The following is a 22,790-nucleotide window of genomic DNA, read 5'->3' on the forward strand; positions in this document are numbered from 1 at the left end:
GAACGTGAAGGGTCTCAGGTGCCTGCCTCTTCGTCACATCTCCCACGGCAGTGCTTGCCAAACACTGTCCAGAGTCTGCTGTGGGCACCAGTGCTGCGCCAAGGGCACCGGGGACTGAATGCAGGGAGGTTTGCTGCTGCAGCCAGAGGTGTTCATATTGATCCTGCTGGCACTTTTTACTCTGATATTTGGTTTTAGCCAAGAGACTGTTGCAGGTTTTGTTGTTAGAGTTCAGCAAGAGGCCACATAGCCAAGAATTAAATATGTGAGAGAAAAATACAGTGCTGTGCTTGGTATCATCCTTCAGTTTATTTTTAAAAAGGATATACAGCAATTTTCCTGCTCCTGGAGTTCATTTAATTTCTAGACTATTGTTCATTCTTATACCTAACAAGATGCCAAGGGGTAGTTCCTTCACTGGTGTTACAAATGCACAGAATTAGAAAATACTAGGCTCAAGCACAGACATTTGCAATATAAGTTGCTTATTCTTTTCTTGATCAATGTTATTAACTGTCAAGCACCCTGAAAACAGACCTTGAATGGAATCTTTTTCTTCAACAAGGATGAGACGTCATTCAGTGTGTATTGAATTCCTGGATGCTGGGTCACCAGGCAGAGTATCCCCTTTGGGAAGTGGCAGAGCTCCTGCCCCTGGGGATGGTGAGAGATAGCAATCTTTTTTTCCTTTACTGTATCAGTGCTGTCTCTTTTCTGGCAAAATAAAGGAGAAAGGCTCAGAATCACTGGTTTTTTTTGTTGTTGTTTGTTTCTTTGGATCAATGAAATGTTATCTAAATCAGTGAAAACTTTCTATGCTTCAAATGGGCCCATACACTTACAAAAGATGGGATGTAGGAAGGGATTTATATTATCAGTCTAAATATGTAGTACACGGTGATGACATCTATATGGGATCTAATGCAAAAGTGGCAGGAGGACTGGAGAACTAATAGACATCTAGTTGGACTGTCGAGTAATTTATGTCTTCAGCATGACTTTAAAGGAAGAAAGAATTGCAGCACAGAAAAATAAATACCAGTCTGTGTTTGTGAGAAAGCAAAACCATGGGGTGTACAAAGGATATGATATCTAATAGGTGGTCAAAAAAGATAGCAAATATATCAGAAAGAAGGGTACTTCAGCCGGCAAGCAGCACTGCTGACTAATATATGTTGAGTATGATCTTTTTTGGTTTTTGTTTTTATGTGTGTTTGAAATTGTAAGGCCTGTTACAAACAGGAGCACCAAGGAGGAGAAGCAGGCTTTGTAACAGTTCCAGTTTCCTTTTACTTGATGAAAGAGAGGATTATAGAATTTTGAATGTGGAAAGCATTTGTTTTCATTTTTAATAATTTACATATTAATCACATACATTTAGATTTTATTATTTTCAATATGACATGTTCATATTAGCATTCTTTCTAGATTGTGAATTGCTCATTACTCATTGAAATATGCATATGGGGCTAGCTTCTTTTGTTCAACATGACACCTGTGAAATTCATTCCTACTGTTGCATGTTGTTCTACTCCATTCTTTCCTCATTGCTATATGGTATTCCCTGGTACAAATATATAATAATTTACTTACCCATTCTTATTTTGACAGGGATTTGAATGATTTACAGTTTCAGGATACTGTGAGTAAACCCATTACATATATTTTAGTAAATATCTTCTTTGTACCTGTGTGTGTGCTAAGGTGCTTCAGTCATGTCTGATTCTTTGCAACCCTATGTATACATGCACTTATTTCTGTTGTGTATATTCCTATGAGTGGAATTGCTGGCTGTAACACATATACATTTAACTTTAGTGGCTAATGACAAGTGCTTTTTCAAAGTAGTAAAATTAATTTACATTCACGTAGATAGTATTTGAGAATTACAGGTGGTCCACATTCTTACCACCACCAGAATTATTGAGTTTTTGTTTTGAAGTATATATGCACCAGTATTTCATGGTAGTCTTGATGTGCATGCCTTTCATGAAATCAGTGAAGCAGATTTTTTATTTTTTTCTGAAATTCCCTTGCTTTCTCTGTGACCCAACAAAAGCTGGCAACTTGATCTCTGGTTCTTCTGCCTCTTTGAAACCCAGCTTGTACATCTGGAAGTTCTTAGTTCCCATACTGTTGAAGCCTAGCTTAAAGGATTTTGAGAATAACCTTGCTAGCATGTGAAAAAAGCACAATTGTAAGGTAGTTTGAACATTATTTGGCATTGCCCTTCTTTGGGATTGAAATGAAAACTGACCTGTTCCAGTCCTGTGGCCACTGCTGAGTTTTCCAAATTTGCTGGCATAATGAGTGTAGCACTTAACAGCATCATCTTTTAGGATTTGAAGTAGCTCAGCTGTAATTCCATCACTTGCACTAGCTTTGTTTGTAGTGGTGCTTCCTAAGGCCCACTTAACTTCATGTTCCAGGATGTCTGGCTCTAGGTGAGTGATCACACCATTGTGGTTATCTGGGTCATGAAGATCTTTTTTATACAGTTCTTCTGTGTACTCTTGCCACCTCTTCTTAATATCTTCTGCTTCTGTTAGGTCCATATCACTTCTGTCCTTTATTGTGCCCATCTTTACATGAAATGTTCCCTTCTTAAGAAAGCCTCCTTAACAGTGCAAATGAATAGAGGAAAATAATGGAATGGGAAATGCTAGAGATTTTTTCAAGAAAATTTAGAGATACCAAGGGAACAACTGCCAGAAATAGTGGTAAATCCTTGTGGGGACCTGCAGGAAGGAATCTGATGCAGGCCCCAGTTAGCAAGCTCCAGAGTGTCTCTTGAATAGAAAAAATCAGCTTTAATCATCTTCCAAAACCAACAAGCTGGAAACACAACAGCCACGAAAGAAGTTCTCTATTTTTTGCCTCTCATTCTTTCTCTAGCCCTATTAGGGCAGAGAAACAGCTACTAGGGAGTAAAGGAGGGGTGGATAAAGAGGATGGGGGAAAGACCTCTAGCTCCTTCCCAGTTGCTGGTTTAAAATCTGAAACAGCTTAAAACTGGAACAAGGAAGAAAAATTGAAGTCTAGTTTATATTCTTACATGGAAGTAACATTATTGTATGGGACTAGAAGATGTGCAGGAGTAAATATATAATAAAAGTATGAAGCTGTATTTAAAACCACAGTAGTCATTGTTTTTGCTAGAGATTGTAATCCAGTGATGAAAAGCTTTCTCACAATGAATGAAGTTTAAAAGGATGGTATGAGACAATATGTTGCATGTGTCTGTGTATGTGTGTGTATGTGTGATTAGTTGCTTTTCATATATATTGCTTGTTCAATAAACTGGTTATAAATTAATCGTTCTGACTGCCTTGTGCATCAGTTTGGTTGTATTCTAGTTACTTGTCTTTTACTTTGGTAAACCTCTCTTTAATAGATTCTTATTTGCTATTCAGCCCTGATTTCAGTTACTACATTGTTTAGTTTTATAGTCATTATATGATGGGTAAAATAGGTCTGGTGCTCTTGTAAAATTCACCATGCTATCATATTTTTTCTTACTATTAATCACAGTTATTTTGAAGTCTCGGACTGATTGGTCCAGCTTCTGGAACAGTTGTGGATCTTTTTTTTAAAACTTTAGTTTTTATTTTTCTTTCTGTGTCTTTTTAAAATAAACTATTCTCCTTGTTTTAGAATAGTTTTTTATTTATAGAAAAGTTTTGAAGGTAGTACAGAGAGTTCTCATATATCCCCACACACAATTCCCCTGTTATTTACATTTTACATTACTATGGTTTATTCATCATACAGAATAATCAATATTCATGCATTATTATTAAAGTACACATTTTGTTCAGATTTCTTAATTTTTAACTAATGTCCCCTTTTTTTTTTTCTGTTCCAGGATACATTTAGATTTAGTTGTCAGGTCACCTTAGGCTCATCATTTTCTCAAATATTTCATGTTGTTGATCCATTGAAGAATAATTGTCAGGTATATCGAAGAGTTTACTGTACTGGAATTTGTTGTTTTTGCATGGTTAGACTGGAGTTATCTTTTTTTTTTTTGAAAAAGAACACATCTGTAAGGTACCATTCTCATCATGTCATATCAAGGGTGTATGCCACCAACGTGATTTGTCATTGTTGATGTTAATCTCAATCACCTTACTAAAGAAGTGATTGACAGATTTCACCAATGTAAATTGTTGTTTTTTATATCCTTTTCTATACTGTATTCTTTGAAGTAAAGTCAGTTTTGGTCAGCCCATCCTTGAGGGTGGGGAGTTATTTTCTATCTCTTTAAGGACAAAGCATCTGCATAGGTTATTTGGAATTTAATTTGTAGGAGATTTGTCTGTTTCCTTATATATTAAGTTAATAATTATTTTAGTCTTTATTTATTGCCTAAATTGTTGCAGATTTGGCCATTGGAAACTCTTTCAGTCTGCTGCTATGTCCATTTGCGATGTCCCAGCCCCCTTTTTCTTTCTTCCTTACCCCCTGACATTATAAGAAGCACCAGACTTCTCATATATATTTCCTGAGTCCTGGAATTGGTCATGTCTCTAAGGAGCTTTGGTTTCTTTAATTGGTATTAAAAACCAAAATCTGGATATTGGACCTGCTCATTACTAGTGGGTTTTGATTGCTTCTAGGCCCACACAACAGATAAAATAATGGAATATATTTTTATTCTAGCCCATTCCCTATATCCTGTTTCTTTTAATGCTTAATAATTTTTTATCAATTCCTGGATATTGTATAATAAAATAGAGACTGCCTGAGTGATATTTTCTTCCAACAGTGATATTTTTAAGTAATATTAATAAAGTGGCTCAGACATTAAAGAATCTGCCTGCAATGTGGGAGACATGGGTTCAGTCCCTGGGTTGGGAAGATCCCCTGGAGGAGGGTATGGCAACCCACTCCAGTACTCTTGCCTAGAGAATCCTGATGGACAAAGAAGCCGGGCAGGCTACAGTCCGTGGGGTTGCAAAGAGTTGGGCATGACTGAGTGACTAAGAATAGCACATTAATTTTTTACCCAGCAGGAAGATAGATTAGGAGAATATAATTTAATCCAATTAGGGATTGGTTAGATTCAAGATGAGATTTCGTTCTTCATATGGCTTGGTCTAATTTTGATTTTCAGTTACAAGTAGAGTCCCAGTGAGAACCAGAGACATATGTGGAGCCCTCTTCATTGTTAGAATCTGAACTTGTCTGCTTAGCACCATGAGACTGCCATAGTTCACTTAGCTTCTCCCCCACTTTCTTAGTTGCTGCCCTCTAGTTAGAAGGTACTTTTTGGAAATTGGCAGGTATTTTGAGTGGAGAACTGTAACAGGTCACATTCACTTCTTTAGGTTCCTGTTGCTTCAGGATCTTGTCCTCTCAAGTCCAGGCAGCTTTCATAACCATAAAGTCCAGTTATTGTTTTTCAAACCCTATGAGACTTTTAAAACCTCTCTTGGGCTATTCCTTTCCCTTGGGAATTCTTCTTCAGTTCAGTTCAGTTCAGTTGCTCAGCTCTGACTCTTGCAACCCCATAGACTGCAGCATGCCAGGCTTCCCTGTCCAATACCAACACTCAGAGCTTGCTCAAACGCATGTCCATTGAGTCGGTGATGCCATCCAACCATCTCATCCTCTGTCATCCCCTTCTCCTCCTGTCTTCAGTCTTTCCCAGCATCAGGGTCTTTTCCAATCAGTCAGTTCTTCGCATGAGGTGGCCAAAGTATTGGAGTTTCAGCTTCAGCATCAGTCCTTCCAGTAAATATTCAGGACTGATTTCCTTTAGGATGGAATTCTTCTTGGGGCCTTTCATATTCTTGTTCCATGCTGCTTTAAAAGGGAACCAAATGCTTTGAGGAAATATATGGTGTAAGACGTCATAATCACCTCTTTGAATTTCCCTTGTCTTCACAATCTTGGCCACTCAGATCCTAGCATGGTTGTTGTCTGATGCCTTCAAACACACACATTCCTTCTTTATTTAAGTTAATCTTGGTGGGAAATTTGACCTGTTGCATATCAGAGCCAAAAAGGAAAGTTTCAGATTTTTTTCTTGATAATAATATAATACTAGATCTTGGGAAATTGAAGAATCTCTTTGTTATTTAAAAAAAAAAATGGGCCAGAAATCTTGAATCCTTTATTCCTTTGGTAAAGTAAATATCATCTGAAAAATCTTTCATTCACTCTCAAATAATGTTTAATACATGAATATTAATTTTAGTTATGTGTTCTGCATATAATCATAGTAATTGAATTCTTTTATAGATAATTCCAATGAGATCTTAATGATTAAGCTGAATATTAAAAAAAAATTATTTTTGCTAAGAACTAAGAATACTTTGTAAAAAGTCTCTTTTATTTTTCTAAGAAAATAAACATGCTATGTATTTTTAATAATATTTATTGAATGTTTAACAATCTGTTTGAAAGAGTTACATGGACTCAGATTGCCCTATGAGTAACTAATACTTTCATTAATAAAATCTCTGATATGTCACATTATAATCTCTGGATTGCTGAATCAAGTAAAGATTAGCCTCACCTGGCATGAGCGATTCACAAAAATAAACTCTATATGTTGTTTTAGCTAAAATGGTTAAGTGAAATGTCAGTTAGTTATTAGATAACTTCATTACTTGGTTGATTTTGAATGCTCCAATACAGTAAATAATACTTCGACTGAACTTTCAAAATGGTAGCATTTTGCACAAGATAAATTAGATCTTTGTAATGGCTCTGAAAGTTCGGTGATGATATTGTTCTCAAGTCCATGAGTATGAGTGATTGTAGTAGTGAGATGATTTTCTTTTAATCTCTTTTCCTGTTATTTAAAAAAAGGGAACATATATCTTGAATATTATGTGCGTGTGTGTGTGTGTGTGTGTGTGTATTTGGAGGCTGTGTTGGCTTTAAGATTTTGTGAATCCAGATATACATATCTATGTATATCCTTTTGAATTTTCACATCAACTTAACATATATTTGGAATTCTTATATTAGTTAGGTTAAAAGTAAATACTCCTATTTAAATATACATAAAAACATGGAGGAAATTGAGTAATAAAGGAAATAATAATTGAATGTAACATACTGTTATCTTAGTCTCTAGTTCTCATTCCTTTTTACTGCATTAATGAATGGATTTAAGGCTATCTTGCTACTTTTCAAAGGTAAGTTGGTTTACATAAATTTCAATGAAAATTAAACTTCCTGTGCTCTCTCATATTTTTTGTTACTAACTCTTCCATGAAGTCTTACTATATGTAAACAGAAAATTACTCTTACCTACCTTACCTTACATACATGAAAATAGAAGCAAAGTTATGAAGAAATTAAAGCCAAAGTACCCTAATAATTATGTTCCTCTGGATCACAGGAGACTTGCCCAGTATTATTGGGTGATGAACTAAATGTAGATTTTTATATATATTCTGCTATTTTTCTTTATTTTATTTATTTTTAACAAATTAAAGAAAAACAAGATCTCATTTTGAACAATAATTATTTTATTTCATTCACCACAGGTATAATATTTCATTTTTTCCATTTTTAAAAATCAACAGCATATATTATAATTAGTGTTATGTTCGGCAAGGCATAATCATTATTAGAAAATGTTTAAATACTTGAACACCCCTTATACTAGTAAATAATTATTATCTGTTATGTTATAAAAATAGATCACATGTAATGAATCTGATCTCATTAATTGTATTTATCAAATTAATACTTATTTGTTTCTTTAAAATCTTAAGTAGATCTACCAATATAAAATTTTAGCATATGCAAGCCTGTGTTTTTCCTTCTCTGGATCTTCTGGTTATCGATGGCTCCTCAGAGCGTGCTTCAGATGGAAGTAATGCCATCTATATTTTATCTCAGAATCAATGTTTAAAATGCATCCCATTATAAGAATAGAATAGATAAGAATTTCTCTGCTTGACTTTGAGCTTGAAAAAGAGAGTCTATCAACATCTTAATAAATGATTTATGCTTATCACCTGGAAGATTGACTGACATATGTACTTTCTTCTGCAGATGCATATATAAAAGTTATACACTCAGATTTTACAAAACGAAGAGGTCCTCAAGGTCATCTAATAAGAATTAAGGATTCTCTAATCCAAAATAGGTATAATCCAAATAGATAGCTAATAGGAAGCTCCTGTAAAATACAGGGAGCTCAGCTCAGTGCTCTGTGACAACGTGGAGAGGTGGAATGGAGGGGTAGTGGGAAGGAGGCTCTAGAAGAGGATATGTGTGTATTTATAGCTGATTCATGTTTCTGTACAGCAGAAACCAACACAACATTGTAAAGCAATTATCCTCCAATTTAAAAAAAGTAGGTACAATCCAAGACTGCTACTTGTTGATAAAAGTTTATTAATAGTTATCGTATATATTTTGAGATTTGTCTAGAAATTTTTTCTGACTCTGAGCTTGCATTTTCACTATATGTATGTATGTATCTTATATATACTTTCACGATGGCACTAATGGCTTTATGGAAGCTGAGCAGCCTTTTGGGATATTTGCACACAAAATCATGCAATAATCACAATCCCATCAGTAGCTCAACAAAATTTTTTTTTCCTCCCATCAAATTCTCTTTCAGTTTTGATCATTTGCTTATTCTTATGCACCCCTCAGAATGTAATGTGGGGTTGAAGTTCATTTCTTTGCTCTGTTTAGTCCTCCTATCAGGGATAGATTTTGTTGACATATGTTTGGCACTTGGTGTACATTTCCTGTATGGTTTTTAATACTTATGGTTCTACTGGAAAATTATCCTCTGTAACCCAGGTAGTATTGTACAAAATGACTTCATCAGTATTGATTTAAGCAGTTGATGGTTGCACTGAAGAGGGAAAGTCATTCAGTTGTATCAAAGGGCTTTCAGCAAAAAGCAATTGGTTAAGCCTGTACTGAATGACACCTTCAAAAGACATCTTGAGCAACAACCTGAAATTTGATTCTGAAGTTTCCTCTGCATAATTGCATTGTGCCTTCTCATTTAATTAAGACATCTTTAAAGAAAACAAAAGGAGGTTTAGCTATGTTTGCTTGCTAAGCACCAAATTCATGAAGAAATTTTTTTTTTCTGCTAGCATAAATTTTCTCAGCTGGCATGTGAATTTGGTGGCTATAATAGTAGTCAGCTTTCTTAGAGAAAAAGCACAGCAGTCTGTTCTTGGGTTCCTATTTTGGGGACAGTTTAGAATAGTTGCTACAGTTTTCTTATGTAAAAAAAAAATAATCTTTATATTCCAAAAGGCTTGCTTTAGTTTTTCAGTTTAGAAATAATCACATTAAATAGTTTGAAGCTATTATTTCAGCCATGATTTTCATGAGTTCTGAGTTGACCAGAATTGCCAGTGCAGGAGACTTAAGAGCCTCAGGTTCAATCCCTGGATTGGAAAGATACTCAGGAAGAGGGCATGGCAGTCACTCCAGTATTCTTGCCTGAAGAATCCCATAGACAGAGGATCCTGGCAGGTGATAGTCTACAGGGTCGCAAGAAGTTGGACATGATTGAGGCGACATAGCACACATACACACACGCAATTTTTAATATACACCAAATTTGATTAGCTGTTGATGCATGGAAAAACTTCCTCATTGCCTCTTGTTTGTTACCACACCAACTGACGTTACCTGAGTAGTCTCCCCTTTCCCCACTGCTCCCAGTGGCCCTTAACTTGCCCTGGTTTGTCTTTTCTTCCATTACATATTACATGTTAACCACGTTTTATTTACTTACTATGATTATAATTTTTTGTCCTTCTTTCTCACTGAAATGTAAGGTCTATGAAAGCAGACATTCTTGTGTACATTTAGTTCAGTCATATAGCCCAATGACTAGAACAGTGTCTTCTACATGGAAGACCCTTGATGAGCACCTTTGAGCAAATGAATCTATTCTTTCATGCAAATGTGAATATTGATGGTATTCTTTCCAAGAAAGTAATTTACTAAGCAGCTTGTACATGGATATCTGTACACTATTTTGAGAAAGAAATGACAGTTAAAGATACCCTTACCCCACAAGAGTTTACTAAGATTACTTGTGTGTGCATCAGAAAGAAAGCTTCAAAGTCAGAAGAGTTTCTCACTTCTTCTGACACAGCATCAGGAAAAGCTTTATGGTGTGGCACTCAAATCCAGCCCTGAGGTAAAAGCAATATTGTCAGATTTGTTTCATAGGGCTCCCTTTTTATCATCAGTTTCTCCATGAGATTTAGTAATCCCAAGAGTTGTTGGTCTTCTTCTTGAGGGTAATGATTATCTCCCAATCTACTTCTGTGTGGTCAGTATACAACTGTGGTTGTAAAATCTTTTTGTTCATTTATTAAAGTATACACAACATTTTGCCTGTAGGTGATTGGATGTTTAAATATTGTGATGCCAATTAATATAAACCTTCCTTTTATTATTCAGACCCTTAGATTTCTTGAGCAGTTGTGTAAGTGGTAGATCTAACTTAAGTCTCATATATACTATATTTATGTATATATACATTACATATGTATATATTATACATACATTAATTTTTAAAATATCATATCTCAATATGTGATAGTTATGAAAATGCATCACCTATAAAATATATATTTGTATAGTTATACCATATATCTTTAGAAAACAGATAAATACTAAGACAGGGAGGAAGAGAGGGGGAAAGAGGGAAATCAGGAGACTAAAATCTGTCCTTTAAGAAATACTTCCCCTGAAAAGTCAGAGAACTATTCTCATGAAGATCCACATGCCAGACAAACAAGCTCTGTACAGGTTTGTGGCGAGGTCACTTGGACCTCATGGAGGATTCTGTTTATGTTAGAAACAATATAGGGCCTTGAACAAAAATAGGCTGAATAACCTGATTGATGTTAGCTATCTTTCTAAGCTTACAACCTAAAATAACATGGATTATGCGGCTCTAGTAGGAAAGACAAGCAAGAAAAATCTACACTGAAGAGTGAAGCAAAAGCTCAGGAGACCCAGAAGATGAGGGAGATCTCCTCTGTGCCCAGGGCCTCGGGCCCTGGCCTCCTGGCCTGAGCAGAGTGCAGTCCAGCTGCCCACCTGACTCCCAGCTACAAGCGAGAGACAGTGAACAAAGAGAGGAAACAAGTGACAGGACACGAAGAGATGATTTTGCTTTCATGAAATAGCAGTAGTCTCCAGTCCTGTTTATGTCTCCAGACTCCAGGAGACAGGAAGGTCAAACCATGACCATCATTCTGTAGGTTCCAAATCTTAATCTGGGCCCCTGAACCTGGCAGGTAAGGAGCACTCTCTCTCCTCGAAGATAAAATGGAGTGGACAGCAGAACAGGGTGGCAGAGAAATCCCATGTTATTGGAGTCTGTTAGTGTCAATAAAAATGGAAAACATATGAATACACAGGAGAGTTCCAAGTTAAAAGATAAAGTATTGAAGGGAAAGTTGATGTTAAATCTTCAAAGGGATAAGCCTCAAAGGGACTAAGTAGAGAACGAAAGTTAAACAGCAAAGTCTTTAGGTTTTAAGCAAAAACAAAATTTCATTTACATTGTAAGTAAACACAAAAATATTTTGTATGTTTCTCATCTTAGGGAAATAACCTTTATAATAGGAAGTAGCATCTCTTTATCAGAGAAGGCAATGGCAACCCACTCCAATACTCTTGCCTGGTGAATCCCATGGACAGAGGAGCCTGGTAGGCTACAGTCCATGGGGTCACTAAGAGTCAGACACGACTGAGCGACTTCACTTTCACTTTTCACTTTCATGTGTTGGAGAAGGAAATGGCAATCCACTCCAGTATTCTTGCCTGGAGAATCCCAGGGACAGAGGAGCCTGTTGGGCTGCCGTCTATGGGGTCGCAGAGAGTTGGACACGACTGACGTGACTTAGCAGCAGCAGCATCTCTTTATACATGAACAGAGTATATGTTTTACTTTACGTTGAAGAAAACAAATACTTTAGAAATGAGTCTGACCCTGCAGACTTCCAGACTATGTTTGACTGATGGCAGAGAAAACTTACGGTTCTAAAGATGCGGTGGGGGGAACATGAGCACTGCAGGACCACCCTTGGCTGACTGTTGCTTTTTCTTTCACCTGGTACTTCTTTCTGCTCTCCCTGTTCTTGAAATGGCAGCATCTGAATGTAGATTGTGGCCCTAGAGAAAATACACATTATATACCACATTGTAGGTATTGTGGCTTTAGATACTACATATAATAAATACCATATGAAAATGAACTTATCTGCATAACGAAAATAGCCTCAGACATAGGAAACAAACTTACAGTCACCAAAGGTGAGGGGAGTAGGAATAAATTAAGAGTTTAAGATTAAAATATGCACAGTACTATATATAAAATAGATAACCAACAAAGACCTACTGAATAGCACAGGAAACTATACTTAACATCTTATAATAAATTGTAATGGAAGAAGATATAAAAATATATATGGTGAATCACTTTGCTGTATATCTGAAACAAGTACACCATTATAAATCAAATATATTTCAACAAAAATTTTAAAAAATGATTGTGGCTTTAACCCATGTGTGCTAATATATGTGAACAACAAGTGACTCATTATCTATTATCCAATATTTTTCAGTTCAGTTCAGTCGCTCAGTCGTGTCTGACTATCTGCAGCCCCATGGACTGCAGTACGCTGGGCTTCCCTGTCCATCACCAACTCCCGGAGCTTGATCAAACTCATGTCCACTGAGTCGGTGATGCCATCCGACCATCTCATCCTCTGTTGTCCCTTTCTCCTCCCTCCTTCAGTCTTTCCCAGCATCAGGGTTTTTTCCAATGAGTCAGTTCTTCTGATCAGGTGGCCAAAGTATTGGAGTTTCAGCTTCAACATCAGTTTTTCCAATGAATATTCAGGACTGATCTCCTTTAGGATGGACTGGTTGGATCTCCTTGCAGTCCAAGGGACTCTCAAGAGTCTTCTCCAACACCACAGTTCAAAAACATCAATTCTTCGGTGCTCAGCTTTCTTTATAGTCCAACTCTTACATCCATACATGACTACTGGAAAAACCATAGCCTTGACTAGATGGACCTTTGTTGGCAAAGTAATATCTCTGCTTTTTAATATGCAGTCTAGGTTGGTCATAACTTTTCTTCTAAGGAGTAAGCATCTTTTAATCATGGCTGCAGTCATCATCTGCAGTGATTTTGAAGCCCCCCAAAATAAAGTCTGTCACAGTTTCCACTGTTTCCCCATCTATTTCCCATGAGGTGATGGGACCAGATGCCATTGTCTTAGTTTTCTGAATGTTGAGCTTTAAGCCAACTTTTGCACTCTCCTCTTTCACTTTCAAGAGGCTCTTTAGTTCTTCTTTGTTTTCTGCCATAAAGGTGGTGTCATCTAATAATTTTAGGCCTTACCTTTCTTTTTCTTAACATTAAACAGGTTTTATCAGATATTTTGCATACTGGGAAACAATATTTCAATAAATAGTGACTGCATGTATTTTGCATACCTCATCTTTCATGTTTTATTCATTTTTGATAACTCATTATATTGGATCCATTTCTTAGTAATTGTTTTATATATAAAGTAAAAAGAGATTGGAATATGGGAGTTGCTTCTGTAGTGATGTATACTAATAATGTTCTATTGACTTGAAAAAATACGTACCTCTTTAAATATGTAATTTTATTATCAGAAATTGAATCATGGATATTAAGGATTAAAATTCAGTTTCCCCTTGTCTACTCTATTGAATGAATAATAATTCAAAATATGTACAGTGAAAATATATATTATTCATTGCTCATAAACATGTTTGGTTACTTCTTTGGGGCTTATTTTATCTTCAGTAGACAAATTCATTTTCTTTTAAATATGCTTCCATTTCTAATGGAGGAGGAGTAATTTTTGCATTGCTCTTCTGGGTTTGATTCTGAGATAATGAATAGAAAAATGTTACCCAGGGAAACGTAGTATTTGGAAAATATATTTGTAAGTTTGATTTTCAGAAAGGAGAAGAGAGTACTGTTAAACAATTATAGATTGTTTATTGTTATATTGATTCTGATTCACATAAGAGGAAGGCAGCTTCTAGGATATCCCTAGGACTCTGCACCTTCTGGTATTTGTTATCTTGTGTAAGCCCCTTCCCTTGAGGAACTTCTAACTGGCAGAATATAGCAACACTGAATTGTTACTTCTGTTCCTAGGTTACAAAGATTGTAACTTCAGTCTTGCTAGCTGAATCTCTTTATTGCCTCCTTGGCTTGAATGCTTTGATGCAATAAACTGTCCTTTTGAAGAACCTCATGTGGCAAGAATCTGAGAATGGTCTGTGGTCAACAGATTGCCAAGAACTGAGGCTCTTGGTCCAGCAACTCATGAAGAGCTGTGTCCTGCCAACAACTGTGTGAACTTGGAAGAGAATCTTTCCATGGTCAACACTTAAAATGACTACAGTGAATTATTTTGACTGTAGTCTGTGAAATACCCTGCAGTAAAATATTCAAGTAAGCTTTGCCTGAAGTCCACAAAAACTGTTGTTTTAAACTGTTAACTTTGGGGGTAATTTGTTAAGTAATAATAGACAATTAATGCACTGAGATACAATTTTTTCTTTATTTTGCCTGCCAGGTATATGAGATAACAAGAATACTTCATAATGGTTTATATAAAATCATTTGATGGAATCTATAATTAATAGAAAGATAAGCATGGATGTTTGTGATGTTTAAATAATTCAATTCCATTCTTCCATGCATATTTTTATGTATGTGCTCATATGCTAATGTAATTTGCATTATTTTAGGATGTGTCATTATAGCATATTGAAGTAGCATATTATTTTAGAATAATCCCATCTTATATATCTTTAGTAGAAGTTGCTTAATAGTACATAATATTTGAGGAAACAGATACTATACATTTCATATTTTATAAAGTCATAATTTCAAAGTTTATACCATATGGTTGAAGAAAGAATTAGCGTGGATTAATGACTAACCTCCAGAACAAACTGAAGATCAATTTATTTTAAGGTAACATTGCTGCTTATATTTGAGAATGTTTTTGCTTAGTACCAAGGTGATTCACACATATCCTGAACACAAATTTGAAGATTTGAAATCATTGTCATGACATGTGATGAATCCAAACATGTGTTTGCTGTTTTGCTGAAACAGAAGAAACAGCATATATAGCACTGGTATTTAAAATGCACAGCTTACGTTTGACTCTATGTGATAACCAAATGACAATGATAGATCCAAATGCAGTCCTGACATAGAGCATCAATTAGGAAAATGGCAAAGGCCTTTCCAACATTATAAATTACTCTGTGACTGCCAGTAATAGAAGCTCTCTCACTCCCTATAATTTTGCGTGATTACACTTTGGACAAAAGATAGTTGATGATGGTGAAACCTTGTAGTTATGAAGCTAAGAAATATCTCTCACTAGATGTATGACGTGAGCATGATCCCAATAGCTTCTATAACACACGTATTCAAAGAAGTCAGAGATTTAAGTTGCATTTTTATGTTTTTAAATGACAGCAATAGTATTTTTTGAATTTTTAATATCCAAGTGGCTAACATTCACATAGCAAGTTATTTTCTATGAAAAGACATATGTGCATGTCTTGATTATCAGTGACTTCAGTTACTGACTATGACAAATGAATCATTTTCTATTTATTGCAAGATTAGCTGCCTTAGAATATAGTGTCATTATTGTGCTCTGATGGCTAAGGATTTTTAGGAAAAAATGCACAGCCCACATTTTATTTTGTGTGACAAATAAGTGGCAATTGCTTATTTAATTTGTAAATACTTTATGTTACTATTAAAATATAGTACATTTATGGATTCCCTACTACTCATAGTATGATAAATTGTTTGCTGGCACAGGTGTTAAAGATATCAAAAAGTATAAAAAAGTGAGTGTTAGCTGCTCAGTCATGTACAACTCTTTGTGACCCCATGGACTGTAGTCCACCAAGCTCCTCTGTCCATTGAATTCTCCAGTAAGAATACTGGAATGGGTTGCCATTTTCTTCTCCAAGGGATCTTCCCAACCCAGTGATTGAACCTGGGTCTCCTGCATTACAGGCAGATTCTTTACCATCTGAGCCACCAGGGAAGCCCCTAAAAATATCAAGCATCCTCCAAATAATTATACTGTAAGTCCCTCATCATCTAACCCTTCCACCTTTGGTTCTTGCGACTGATCTTTGTGTGTATACACACACACACACACACACACATATTTAATTTCCAAGAGTTTGTTTATTTTTGGCCAAACTTTGTGGTATTCGGGATCTTAATTCCCTGCCCGGGTATTGAACCCATGCCCTCTGCAGTAGGAGTGTGGATGCTTAACCACTGGACCACCAGAAAAGTCTGAGCTTGATATTTAAACAATAAAAAATTAAACATTAGTGAGAATCCAGTGGATCTAACTTTATTTGGATTCCTAAAATTTAAAGTTAAAAACTCCCTTAAAGTTCATGATGTCCAAGTCCTGCATTTTCCTATGCAAAAAGGGAAGTATTTTCCTAAGGAAATAAGAGCTCAGGAAAGTTAATTGATTTCTTTGAGGTCAGGAAATTGGAAGTTTCAATAATGTTATAAAAAATCAAGTGCATTAATAGACCATAATGTCTTCTTGAAAGACAAGTTAACTTTGTCAATAATTGCTCTTCTATGCTCTCAAAATATTCAGTGTGCAGTCAAAGAAATAGAAACCACTCTAGATATTTCAAGCAGAGAAGTTTAATTAAGGGAATTGATTATAAAAAGTGTTGGAAAGACCACTAATAAAGATATTGCCAAACAGAAAATAACTGGCTGCTTCTTTGTTTCCTTCTGTGCTTCCAAACTCCGGTCAATTTCCCATTGGGTAAACTTGAAAAGAACAGATGACAAGAGAGTCAGGAAAATGTAGTTTGCCGGATTCAGCCCAAGAGGTACAAAGGGAATCATAAAAGTTGACTGCAGAGCTGACAACAGAGATGATATAGTTGAAAATAAGTACTTTTTAGGGACTTCCCAGGTGGCACTTGTGGTAAAGAACCCACCTGATGGTAAGGGATGGTAAGACGTAAGACATTCAGGTTCAATCCCTGGGTTGGGAAGATCCCCTGGAGGAGGGCATGGCAACTCACTCCAGTATTCTTGCCTGGAGAATCCCATGGACAGAGGAGCCTGGCAGGCTACAGCTCATAGGGTCGCAAAGAGTTGGACATGACTGAACTGACTTAGCACAGCACAGCACAAGTACTTTTGAGTACTACAAAATAATGCATGTTCTGTGTTCTCTATTCTGCAGTATTGCCAAAGATATATCAGCATTTTTATGATTTGCTCAGTGGTCAACTGAAGAAAAGGAAAAGGAGTTTGGCTTTCATCTCATTCAAATAGAGAAATTATATTTATGGCCAAATGAAGCACGTATAGTAAGCCTTCTACCTGTGAATGCCATCAGAACCCACCCCTTACATACTGTGACAAATGCTCAGAGTAGAGAGAAGTGGAAAGTTTTCTCTGCAAAGTGTATATTTGGCTGTGTAGTAGCCTTGAAAAAAGTCTCTGATCTTCTTTAGAGTTCTCCTGAATAGCATATACCCAAAAAGGGATCAAGGTGGCAATAGAGTTTTTTACAAAAATAACCTGAGAAATTAATGAGAAGTCCCCTTAAAAATTTAAATTTTAACCCTTTCTTAAATAATAGCCCACAGGTCTTCCTCTTTGGCACACAGCCACTATTATCCCTTCCCAGTCTCTTCAGGGTAATTTAGATCTTACTTCAAGTCTTTAAAGTATGCTCACTAGCAAATGCAAAAGCCCTTCAGCTCCAGTTCTTTCAGAAGTGCATGCTGCAGTTCAAGTTCCACAGGAAAAAGAATCTAAGAAGTAGGTTTTGTGCAGCAAGTTTGCTGGAGAATGCTCTTAGGATCAGCATTTGTAGGGGGCTAAAATAAGCAGGAGTAGAGAGAAACAGAAGGTAGCCTCAGGTGCAGTGTTGACAAAGGCTTCAGTTTGCAAAGGAGCTTTGGACCCAGCACAATCCTTCCTGCATGGGTATGAAGGAGTTCAGCCTTCATTCCTCTCACCTAGACCCATCACTGAATGTGCCTGCCCTTTGAGGATGGTGTGACTTAGGATGAGGGAGCATATTTTAGCCAAGAGCAGTCACCAGGAATGGGTACTCAGCTGTGAGTTATCAACCATTAGCACCATTAGTATCTGGGGAGATGAGAGCTTTTGTCCAGGAGAAGACTTCTGGGCAGGCATCCCTGTGCCCACTACTAAAGGGGTGGGTAGATTCTCCTGTATGATTGTTGTCGCTGTTCAGTCACTAGAATGTGATTTGGTCATAATAAGCTGCAACTTCATGGTCTCAAGGTCTGTCTTTGTAACTATCCAGCTGTTTCAGATACCAACCAGTCCGTGCTTAAGCACCCTTACTTCTTCTTCTTGTTCAATCCCTAAGTCATGTCCAACTCATTGCAACCCCATGGACTTTAGCACACCAGGCTTCCCTGTCCTTCAGTGTTTCCCAGAGTTTGCTCAAATTCATGTCCATTGAGTCACTGATGACATCCAACCATCTCACCCTCTGTCATCCCCTTCTCCTCCTGTCCTCTTTCTTTCACAGCCTCAGGGTCTTCCCAGTGAGTCAGTGCTTGGCCAGCACAGCAGGTAGGGATCAAAAGTGGTCGGCACAGTTTGGGAAAAGGAAACCAGCGACAAAATTAAAGTTTTAAAGATGGGACTGGGGGACTCAAGACCTCTTGGGTCAAGAACCATGTTCCTTGGAGCCACATCACTTTTATTTAGTGTCTTGGCAAGCAGAAAGTATCTGTTGTACTATGATGAAGTCAGCCTCCAGTGTCCCTGGTCATGTCTCCTATTTTACTGATTACTGAAACTATTTTTGTTATTTTCTTGTACAAAGGCTATCACCTAGCTGGAGGTCAGAGACCCACATGTGCCTTTTGAAACCATCTTAGTGTGTGCACAAGCAGTGTTCTGAACTTTTGTTGACCTTGCGTTCCAAGGTCCACACTATGTTTTTCCTTAGCTTAGCAGGGTATGACAACCCCTATGATCACCCTGGTGTACATTTATTTGGGTTATGCTGAATTTCTGTATTTTGCTTTTATTCTTTTCCCATGATGGATTTCTCATGGCTTAGCCAGAACAACAGGTGGCTGACTATTAACCCCTGCAAGTCGGCCCTTTGCGTCAGGTAGCCAAAGCACTGGAGCTTCAGCTTCATCAGTCCTTCCAATGAATATTCAAGGTTGATTTCCTTTAGGGTTAATGGATTTGATATCCCTGCAGTCCAGGGTATATCAGTCTTTGATGTCCTTGCAGTCTTAAGAGTCTTCTCCACCACCACAATTCGAAAGCATCAATTCTTTGACACTCAACCTATTTTTATGGTCCAGCTCTCACATCCGTACATGACTACTGGAAAAACCATAGTTTTGACTATATGGACCTTTGTCAGAAAAGTGATGTCTCTGCTTTTAAATATGCTATCTATGTTTATCTTTGGCCACCTGATGTGAAGAACTGACTCATTGGAAAAGACCCTGATGCCGGGAAAGATTGAAGGCAGGAAGGGAAGGGGATGATAGAGGATGAGATGGTTGGATGGTATCACCTATACGATGGACATGAGTTTGAATAGGCTCTGGGAGTTGGTGATGGATAGGGAAGTCTGGCATGCTGCAGTCCATGGGGTAGCAAAGAGTCAGACATGACTGAACTACTGAACTGAACTGAGGTTTATCATAGCTTTCCTTCTAAGGAGTAAGTGTCTTATACTTTCATGGTACAGTCCCCGTCAACAGTGATTTTGGAGCCCGAAAAAATAAAATTTATCATTGCTTCCACTTTTTCCTCTTCTATTTGCCATGAAGTTATGGGACTGGATACAACTATTTGAGGTTTTTTAATGTTGAGTGTCAAGCCAGCTTTTTCACTCTCCTCCTTCACTCCCATCAAGAGACTCTTTGTTTCTCTTCACTTTCTGCCATTAGAATTGTATCATCTACATATCTGACGTTGTTGATATTTTCCCTTGCAATCTTGATTCCAGCTTGTGGTTCATCCAGCCTGGCATTTCATATGATGTACTTTGTACAGAAGTTAAATTAGCAGGGTAACAATATAGAGTCTTGTATTCCTTTCCCATCTAGTCAGTTGTTCCATGTCTGGTTCTATTGCTTCTTGACCTGAATACAGGTTGCTCACGAGACAATAAGGTGGTCTGGTATTTCCATCTCTTTAAGGATTTTCCACAGTTTGTTGTGAATCACATAGTCACAGGCTTTTGCATAGTCAATGAAGCAGAAGTAGATGATTTTCTGAAATTTCCTTGCTTTCTCTATGATCCAGTGAATATTGGCAGTTTGATCCCTGGTCCCCTTATCTCTTTGAAACCCAGCTTTTATGTATGAAAGCTCTCAGTTCATGTACAGCTACAGGGTAGCTTGAAGGATTTCGAGCATAACTTTGCTGGCATGTGAAATGAATGCAACTGTATAGTAGTTTGAGCATTCCTTGGCATTGCCCTTCTTTGGGATTGGGATGAAAACTGACCTTTTCCAGTCCTGTGGTCGCTGGTGAGTTTTGCAAATTTTCTGACATACTGAGTGTAGCACTTTTTTACTAGCATCATCTTTTAGGATTTGAAATAGCTCAGTTGTAGTTCCCTTACCTCCACTAGCTTTTTGGTAGTAGTGCTTCCTAAGGCTCACTTGACTTCACACTCCAGAATGTCTGGCTGTAGGTGAATGACCACACCATAGTGGTTTCCCAGTCATTAATACCTTTTTTGTATAGTTCTGTGTATTCTTGCCACATCTTAATCTCTTCTGTTTCTATTAGGACCTTACTATTTCTGTCCTTTATCATGCCCACCCTTGCATGAAATGTTCCCTTGATATCTACAGTTTTCTTGAAGAGCTCTCTAATTTTTCCCATTTTGTTGATTTTCCTCTCTGTCTTTGCATTGTTCATTTAAGAGGACCTTCTTGTCTCTGCTTGCTGTTCTGTGGAACTCTGCATTCAGTTGTGTATATTGTTCCCTTTCTCTCTTTCTTTTCGCTTCTCTTCTTTCCTTAGCTATTTGTAAGGACTCCTCTGATAACCACTTTGCCTTCTTGCATTTATTTTTCTTAGGAATGGTTTTGGTCCTGCATCCTGTACAATGTTATGAACTTTCATCCATAGTTCTTCAGGCAGTCTGCCTACCAGACCTAATCCCTTGAATCTATTTGTCACCTCCTTTGTATAAAGGATTTGATTTAGGTCACACCTGAATGGCCTAGTGGCTTTCCCTACTTTCTTCCATTTAAGCCTGAATTTTGCAATAAGGAGCTGATGATCTGAAGTACAGTCAGCTTCAGGTCTTTGTTGTGGACTGTATAGAGCTTCTCCAATTTCATCTGCTAAGAACATAATCAGTATCATTTCGGTACTGACCATCCAGTGAGGTCCATGTATAGCGTCATCTCTTGGTTTGTCTTATAAGGATGTTTCCTCTGACCTCAGTGTGTTCTCCTGATAAATCTCTGTTCGCTTTTACCCTGCTTCTTTTTATACTCCAATGCCAAACTTACCTGTTATTCTGGGTTTATGTTGGCTCCCTACTTTATCATTCCAATCCTTTGATGAGAAATACATCTTTTTTGGTGTTAGTTGTAGAAGGTCTTGTAGGTGTTTATAGAACCAGTCAACTTCAGCTTCTTCAGCACTAGTGTTTGGGGCATAGACTTGGATTGCTGTGATGTTGAATGATTTGCCTGGGAAATGAACTGAGATCATTCTGTCATTTATGAGGTTGCACCCAAGTACTGCATTTCAAATTCTTTTGTTGACAAGGAGGGCTACTCCATTTCTTCTAACGGATTCTTGTCCACAGTACTAGACCAATTCAGGATAATGGTAACCTGAATTTAACTCGCCCACCCTTGTCCATTTTAGTTCACAGATTCCTAAGATGTCAATGTTCAATCTTGCCATCCCTGCTTGACCACATCCAATTTACCTTGATTTATGGACCTAATATTCCAGGTTCCCATGCAATATTATTTTTTATAGCATCAGACTTTACTCTCACCACCAGACACATCCACAACTGAGCATCGTTTCTGTTTTGGTTCAGCTCCTTCATTCTTTCTAGAGCTGTTAGTTATTGCCCTCTGCTCTTCCCCAGTAACGTGTTGGACACCTTCTGACCTGGGAAGAGTGTATCATCTTCCAGTGTCATATCTTTTTGCCTTTTCGTACTGTTCATGGGATTCTCCTCACAAGAATACTGGAGTGGGTTGCCATTTTCTCCTCCAGTGCACCATGTTTTGTCAGAACTCTTCACTGTGACCCACACGTCATGGGTTGCCCTGGATGCTATGACTCATAGCTTCATTGAGCTACACATGCCCCTTTGCCACAACATGGAGCTGTGCTCCATGAAGTGGAGATTCTCCTGTACATTGATTTCAAAATGGGAGTGTTTAATCATATTGTTCCAACTTTCAATGAGCACATATTTTTACATCTTGCTAAATCTAACACATTTTCTCCAAGTTGATACTAACGAGAAGACTTAAAACAACAATTCTCATGCCCTACCTCCTGGTCCTCTCCTCTTAGTCCTTAGTCTGTGAAATAGCGTAAGTCATCATTGGGCTACCCCTATGGAGTTCTCTTTACTGAGCTCACTTCTCTTGCTTAAATACTGAGTAAATTCTCTCTTTTTCCATTTGTGGCCTCTTCACCTCCCCTTCCTAACGAGATGGGAGCTTTTCTG

General features: G+C 37.3%; 1 long non-coding RNA gene across 1 annotated transcript; it reads left to right on the forward strand.

The window, feature by feature from the left end:
* The first annotated feature begins 2,063 nt into the window (after positions 1–2,063).
* Positions 2,064–20,595, forward strand: LOC122693313. Its single transcript, XR_006340862.1, has 3 exons — positions 2,064–2,077; positions 5,331–5,336; positions 20,464–20,595. It is a non-coding gene; the product is annotated as an uncharacterized LOC122693313 (long non-coding RNA).
* The last annotated feature ends 2,195 nt before the right edge of the window (positions 20,596–22,790 follow it).

This window comes from Cervus elaphus, chromosome 5 (assembly GCF_910594005.1).
Source record: "Cervus elaphus chromosome 5, mCerEla1.1, whole genome shotgun sequence".
NCBI classification, from domain to species: Eukaryota; Metazoa; Chordata; class Mammalia; order Artiodactyla; family Cervidae; genus Cervus; species Cervus elaphus.